The sequence below is a fragment of the Triticum aestivum genome, chromosome 1B (assembly GCF_018294505.1).
Source record: "Triticum aestivum cultivar Chinese Spring chromosome 1B, IWGSC CS RefSeq v2.1, whole genome shotgun sequence".
NCBI classification, from domain to species: Eukaryota; Viridiplantae; Streptophyta; class Magnoliopsida; order Poales; family Poaceae; genus Triticum; species Triticum aestivum.
Window position 1 is genome coordinate 48,820,787 of NC_057795.1, and position 8,511 is coordinate 48,829,297.

An 8,511-nucleotide genomic window follows, 5' to 3' on the forward strand; every position below is an offset into this window, starting at 1 on the left:
TGTCGCTCCATGGATTTGTTGTTGCTACTTGGTAGACTTTGGCGAGGCTGCGGATTGTTCGTTTCTGCATATTATTTGATGCGGAAGTCTCGAAGACTGTTAATACCGTACTGGTACTGTTGGGCTGGTTCCCGGGGCTAGAAAACCTTCGCCACTTTTGGCCACCTGTCGTAGTATCCAACATGCTCGAAGGCTATGTGTTGGAGTGGCGCCCTCTGTACTATGGATTTTACAGGGTCCGTTGAGCCATCCTTCCAGTACGGTTCCGTGCCCTTTAGGGGGTTTTTGCTTTTTGGTTTTTGACCCAGGTGCTTGAGTATGACGCACCCTTTTATTTCGAACTAGGGTTATGTTCAGGGCCGGATTGTCCCCAAACCTGGTTTCGGTTTTCCAGGCACTCTCCATAGCACAGTATTTTTGTACTATGGTCACCAGGTCGGCGAAGCGTGTAACTTCGCGACGACTTATGGCGTTCATGATTCCCTTGTCCGTGCAATTGTTGCAGAAAATTGAGATTGCGTTTTCCTCACGGCAGTCCTTTATCCTGTCCATAACCAGGAGGAATCTGGCCCAGTAACAATTGTACTGTTTCATCGGGCTCTTGCCGTATTTGAGATAGATCGCTTATGTTTGGGTGGGCGGGCGGAATTAAATTCAGAATCCCGCCCAATCTGAGGCTCAAAGGCCGAGAAGTTTCTGGATTTGGAAGCTTGGATTGCTGGATGTTATCCAACAAATCTGGTCCGGTGCTTGACTTTAGGTTCAGTACTTGATTGACGTCCGTCCCTCCGCGGGAATCCGGCATGGAGGGATCGGGAATCCGGAGATAACTGGTCTTTAACATAGAAGAAGAGTCACCGCATTGTTCCTCTACCACAGTAACGTGGTGGGTGGCTTGGGGAGAGTTAATTTCTCTCAGATCGGTTTTAAGCCCAATCTGATCGTAGTCTGTAGCGACTCCCAGGGCGGCGATGCGATCCAAGAGCTCATTTACGGAGGAGAGCTCCATCGGATCTAGCTGCTCGGCGAATTCCGAGTTGACGTGAAGATCGCTTTTGATGACCTGAGAGGTCATTGTCGGAGCGGTGGCCGAATAGGCGGTCATAAGAAAACCACCAAGCCGGATAGTTTGGCCGGTGGCCAAAGCTCCCTTGGCGACGGCGCCGTCTTTAAAGACGGGAAAACGCATCCCTCCTGATTTTGACAGCACAGAGGAACTCTCAATGAAAGCACCAATGTCGGTGTCAAAACCGGCAGATCTCGGGTAGGGGGTCCGAACTGTGCGTCTAGGCGGATGGTAACAGGAGACAAGGGACACAATGTTTTACCCAGGTTCGGGCCCTCTTGATGGAGGTAAAACCCTATGTCTTGCTTGATTGATATTGATGATGTGGGTATTACAAGAGTAGATCTACCACGAGATCAAGGAGGCTAAACCCTAGAAGCTAGCCTATGGTATGATTGTTGTTCGTCCTATGGACTAAAGCCATCCGGTTTATATAGACCCCGGAGAGGGCTAGGGTTACACAGAGTCGGTTACAATGGTAGGAGATCTACATATCCGTATCGCCAAGCTTGCCTTCCACGCCAAGGGAAGTCCCGTCCGGACACGGGACAAAGTCTTCAATCTTGTATCTTCATAGTCTTGGAGTCCGGCCGATGATGATAGTTTGGCTATCCGGACACCCCCTAGTCCAGGACTCCCTCAGTAGTACTTCTTCCATGTGGCGCCGTCTCCGACACCGTACAAGCGAGCATATGACGGTCGAGTGTCCACCGTGAGTCCTTTCAATATGTTCAATGCCGGGTTGAATGGAGTATCCCACTTGGGCCTCGTCAATGCCTCAGACGACGAGTCACTTTCGGCCGCAATCCTGTGCTGCTCTCTCCGCAAAATGCACAAGGATTGTTTACAAATATGACTAATGTGTAGTCGAATTGATCAGAAACTAAAATTACCAGCAGTCTCATGAACTCCGTTGTGACCCTGTTCGTCTCGAAAACCTTCTTCACTGGGTCTCAATGGTGCCAGGCCCTAAGGACATCACGCTCCTGCGGGACGGTGAACTCCACCAAGGGGTCTGGGATGCCCAGACTTGCGGCTTCCGCGTCCTCCTTGGCCCATATGGACCTCTTCCCGCCGTAACCACGACTTCCGAGGTGGTGGCTCCCAATGTTCCTCTGTTGAAGCCCCTTCATGTACTTCGACTTTTTTTGGCAGCGTCGGCCTCGCAAGCCGCCTTGAATATTTGAAAGTGCTCTTCCATGATTGTCGGATTATCCTTTACAATCTCGGAGTAGGGTTCCTTTTTTACAATGATCCGATATTTCACCCTTGTTTTCCAGGCGGCCAACGCGTCGCTAAACTTGGTCATGGCGTGTTTGTTTATCTTCTTCATTGCCGGGTCCTTATCTGGATCTTTATAATCCTTTTCATTCCGGCCCGGGAAAAAGAATATCTGGTGCAGCTTCTTTAGGAGGGAGGGCCTCATATTATCTATCTTCTTCAGTTTTGCATCGTTGATGTTGGCGGTTGTCCGTATGATGCACTACTTGATTGTCGTAGCACGCGCGTGCTTCCTCGGGCGCGGTTGGCTCAAAATTGCCGTCGTCCACCTTCGTGACCACCAGTCTAGTAGTCCTGAGCTTGTTAGGAAGTCGTTGCCTCTTTTCTTTCGGTTCTATACCGGCTCCGCTAGTCTCGGCACCGGTCTTAGTCTCAGCGCCGGTCTCGATGCCGGTCTCAGTCTTAGTGCCGGTCTCAGTCTTGGGCCGGTCTCGATGTCAGTCTCAATCTCCGATGTGACAGGTGGACCCACCAACATCAACTCTTGATCATCGACGTCCCTCAAAAATTCTTCTGCCTCCCGGTAGACGTTGTCGCAGTCACCAGAACCCTGTCCTTCATCATTGCTAGCCATGTTTCCTATGATTAAATCTAGTAATTAATTCTAGACCTAATAAAATGAACAATAACATGCAGGAACATTGACTCCTTCCTGGTGCGGCAAATCCCAGGCACTCGATATGTCCTATTTTGTAGCACAAGTCATGCCGAAATTCACAGAAAATTTTGGCATGACTTTTGCTAAAAAGTGGACAAATCAAGAACCTGAAATTTGCCGGAACGGAAATGAATCAACATTCTGGCAAAACATAGGCCACTCGGCTTCATTACCTGGAAACGAGGAAGCCACTTGGGCACAATCGAACCATGAAAAGATATAACATGACCAGTTCAATGAAAAGATATAATCAACAATAAAATTCTAGGAAGGGATCATCTTTAAAATAAAACTTGCCTAAATTCTTTTCCTTGAAAAATAGTGGTGTTTTCAAAAATCAAAAACCTTTGCAAAATGACCTCACACACAGACACATTATTTTCTCTAACCCTTCTCTGCCTAGGACAATACCCAATTAAATTGCAAAGGAACTGCCTTTCTCTAACCCTTTTGACCTAGTGCTCTAAAATAAAATTTTGCTCTAAGCTAGCCAACCTACTTAACCTAGCTTGTTAATCTAACAAACCTAATTAATCTACCTATTTAACCTAGTTAGTTAACCTAGTTTACCTAGATAATTAACCTAATTAAACTAGTTAATATAGCCAGTTCTCTGTCAAAGCCCTAAATAAATTTTTGCACTAACCTAGATAATTAACCTAATTAAACTAGTTAACCTAACTAGTTCTCTGTCAAAGCCCTAACTAATGTTTTGCACTAACCTAGATAATTAACCTAATTAAACTAGCTAACCTAACTACTTCTATGTCAAAGCCCTAACTAAATTTTTGCACTAACCTAGATAATTAACCTAATTAAACTAGTTAACCTATGCATGAGAGAGAGAGGAGGGGTGGGGGCTTACAGAGGATGGCTCCGGTGGTGGCGAGGGAGGCAGTGGTGGCGAGGGAGGTAGGGGCGTCTCCGGTGACGGTGAGGGAGGCAGTTATGGAGACGGAGGATCCGGTGGTGTCGACGGTGGCTCCGGTGGCGTTGATGAGCCCGCGCGGCTCTATGGCGTTGGGGGCGGCTCCGATGGCGTCAACGACGCGCGACTCTGGTGGCTCTGGGGGCGTCGATGTCGGCAGGAGACGGCGGCGAAGTGGGGCGATGGCAAATCGGAGAGACAGCGGCGGTGTGGGTCGAGGGATTTGGGGGAGAAGTGGTGGCCGGGGGGAAACAATTTTTTGATTAAGTCAAACTTAGTGGTAGCGCGTTTCGCAAAACGCGCTATAGCTAAGGTAGCTATAGCGGTTTTTTCAAAATGCGCTACTGCTATAGCTATGTAATTTCCTTCCATTTTTTATTTCCTCTTCTGTTTCTACAGCGGGGGTCTAGAAAATGCGCTGCAGCTACGTTAACTATAGCGCCTCTAACGAACAAACCCTACTGCTATCCCTTTCTTCTTTTTTCACTTTTTCATTTATTTTGCTTTACATTATATATTTTTTCCTTTCTCCTTTTTCTATTTCTTTCATTTTCATTTACTTTTGTATTTGTTTTTCATTTTATTTCATTTCCATTAGCAGTAGCATTGTTCGTAGGAAACGCGCTACTAATTTTGTCCTAGCGGTAGCGCGCTTCTTCCAAGCCCGCTACTGCTATGCGTAGCCTAGCATTCTAGCAATGGGAATATTAGTAGTAGAGCTCTTACGACCACACGCGCCACTGCTATGATTTTATCTGTAGCGCAATTTTTTCCCAACCGCTACTACTATCTAGCACTAGCGCCCTTTTTTGACCCGCGTTGCTGCTAAATTTCTGTGTATAAGGTTTTCCCTAGTAGTGATATGTTAACATTCAAATGTCATTCATTTGATTTGTCCTAAATAGTGTTCATAAGTTGTTCTAACATGCACGGAAATGGTACAGATGGATAGATTTGATTTTTATGATAATTTTTCATATATAAATCATTTCATTCTGGGTTACGGTTGAATTTATATGAATTTTAGAAGTTTTAGCTATTTCTAGAATTTCTGAATTATTTTAAAAACATAAATTGTTTACTATGTCAGCATGATAACAGCATTGCGTCAGTAGGTCAACCGTGGCTGACCAGGTCAAACCTGATGGGTGGGGTCCACACGTTAGTGACTCAGGAACTAATCCCAGTCAAATCTAGCATTGACTGAGGTTTGACCATGTGTAGGGCCCACCGTCAGTGGCTATTAGAGGGTTGGTTAGCAGGGTCACTAGCGCTAATTAAGTGACACGTCGAGTTCGCCGGAGTTCAGCCGGCGACGACCAAAACCACGGCGGGAGCTCGCCGGAGTGGCGCTACGGGCGGTGTTGGGCCAAGCCAAGGGCACCAGAGGGTTGCCCTTGCTCGCGCGCATCCAGGGGAGGCACGCGAAAGGGCGCGGGGTTGCCAGAGCTCACCGGAACGAGCTCGCAGCGGTGGCCGAGGTATGGCTTCGAGCGATCGTGGGCTACAGGGCACAGGGAAGCTCTCCGAGGGGCTCGCCGGACTCCTGGTGAAGCAAGGAGGGCGATGATGCGGTGAGGCGCAACGGGTTCGATGCTAGCCCCGTCGGCAGCATGGACGGCGCCAGAGAGCTTTTGGATGCGGCACTACTCTAGCTAAGGGAGGCAAACGACGGCCCAAAAGAGGGGGAACTGACGAGGAGCTCACCGCGAGTCGGAAGGGATGCTCAGTGGGCTCGAGGTCAAACGGGGGCAGGCGAATCGGGCGACGGCATCCGACGGCCGTGGTCGGGGAAGAAGGCCACATGTGTCGTCTTGGGGCCATCCTGGCTCGTGTAGCTCGGCGAGGAGGGAGAAGACGCTGCGGCAGAGCTGCTGGACACGTCATTTGGGCGAGGGAGGGCTGGTGGGCGTGGCTACGGCGAGCGGCGGCGATGGAAGCGTTCGATCGCGGAGGAGAGAGGGCGACAGAGGAGGGGATGACCACGGTAGAGAGTGAGAGGGGCCGGGGGGTTGCGTGGCATCTCCAGGGGTCGCGGGAGCAAGCAGAGAGGCAGGAGGTGGCATGTAGTGGCCATGCGCACGTCGGGCACACGCTCTGCATTCGAATGGCGGGAGGAAGAAGACCTCCCTGCCCCTGGTGGGCTGGGCCGGCCAGATGGGCTGCCTGGTGAGCGCCAGGTAAGTTTCTTCTCCCTCTCTGATTTTTACCTATTTTTGTTTCTTTTTTCTATTTTTGCTATTTGTTTTTAATTTAGTAAAAACACCAAATCATTTCTATGAATCCTGTAATTAATTATGGGCAATAACTCAATTATCTTAGAGGCCCTTAGCTATTACGAGAATTGATGGAGCATTTAATATATTTATAGCAATTAAATGCCCCAATTCAAATACTTTATGAATTAATTCAAATATCCAGAATGGCCTAAAAATATTTGCATCATTTTTGGCAGAGGTTTTCACCTTTAACAAAAATCATGAACATTTTCGAAGGCATTTCGGAATCATTGAAGATTATTTTAGGTTGAACCTATCTGACTTGATCTGGTGCTAGGGTTTGTCATCCCCATTTCAACTTTCAACAAAACTCAAAAATGATGCAGGGAAGCTTATGCATGACAGGCAAGGCCTAAGCTAGGGATGTGACAACTCACCCACACTAAACAAGAATCTCGTCCCGAGATTCAATCATATGGTAAGATGAAAGGGGGAACGCAAACTAACACAAATTTCTCGAACCAGGTTGCACTTTATAAGAACGTCGACTCGATTACCATCTTTGTCTCGATGTCTTGCTCTGAGAATCCGGCCAACATGACAACGAGAGGGAAAGGAGTCTCTAGAAGGATCGATCTCCTCGAAGATCGAACAATTTAGGATAAACTCATGGAGTGAGACATTGAAACATCTCTCAAGCTGGGAAACGAAGCATACATCCAAAGGGATGGAGTGGAACAGATGACGAAGGTTCACTAGTTAGGCAACAATTCCACACTTAAGAAGGTGGTGAATGGTTGTCAACGTAACGAGGAGTTGAGTTGCCATGATACGTTAACAAGACATCGTAGAGGAGTGACTCGTAGAGTTATTACCTTAAGTGGCAAAAGAATTACTTTTGATACATGGATCATCGAAACTCTCTAAACCAGTCTAAGGCAGTTCACCAACAATCGTTTGGTGGAGTTCAAAGGAATGGCATCTCTGGACTCGATTGGATGATGTGGATTACCTTGTTGAAGACAATGCAAGGGATGATTTTTGCTTATCATCGGAAATGGATGGAACCCATGGTAGGACCACTTTTGAAAATGATCCTAATCAATAAGTACTAAGAAGGGTAATCCAGAGTAGGGTGGCACGATGGCGGTGCAAGCTGGGAACACAATGCAAATAATGGGAATGATTCTAGAAACTGGGGAATAACTCAACAGACGAGAGTGATTCCACTGTTGAAAAGTTATAGCCTAACCGAAGAAAACTGGGAGCAATCCCAGTTAGTGCCGATGATAACACCTATTGCTTGTGCGTGCTCTCAAGGACTTGAGCATTTCCATATTCATCAAGGTTTTACCAATAACCGTGTCAAGGATCTTGGCAACAAACATACTACCATGATGAATAGTGATGGACAATGCAGATGCAGAGGAAGATAACACCTTCTCAGATCTCACCTTAGCGAGGCCAAGGAATCAAAATCTGGATGATCGACCGAGAGACATTTAGCACTCTACTACTAATGTTCTCCTTGATGTGCTAGCATAATCTATTCATAGATATAGTTTGATATCTAGAACATCAAGTAAAAGACCGGACTTCGGGAGCACAAGGATCCATAAGGAACAACTACTGGAGTAAATCCTACGAAATCCTTATGGGGAGGTGGCCAACTTCCTCAATCAAGATACTACAATAATAGATCTTCCGGCTGGGTGTGTTGGCCTCGACATCCACTTACTGGGTTACAGAGAGACCAATATAATAGTTCTTGGGGAACATTCCAACCATCACATCTGCCTGAGATTCAGATCTGGTTGGTGTCAGGATATTCCAGACTCATCAAGTCTAGAAAGAAAGATGAAAGTTTGCAACATAAATCGATGAGATGGTGTTGCGAGATTCTCGGGAGATGAACTACGATAGTAAGCTCCAAAACATGAGTTGGTTCTGCTAAACACATGTGAACACACTGTCCTAGACAAGCATTACCACATTGTAGTCTTATAATAAAACACTACCAAGTTCAGGTTGGGAACCATCATCGAGGATAATGAAATCCTAACATAAGTCATGATTAGTTCTTATGAAGGAACTCCTTCTCCTTGAACAAATCAATCAGTGACTTGGTGTTCTAGGATATACATATGGAATGAAGATGATCAGTGTATCAAACCATAGAATACTTCGCACATACATGGCTGACTTGGGGATGAATCCAGGGGAAGCAAAAACAATCTTTCTTGGATCCATGGCGGCAACTTACACCAAGCGCACATGAACTAGAGGAGTCACTCCTTTCATCCGAACATATGCTTTATGAGCGGATCAAGAAAGCATTCCTCACAAAGTTTCCAACACT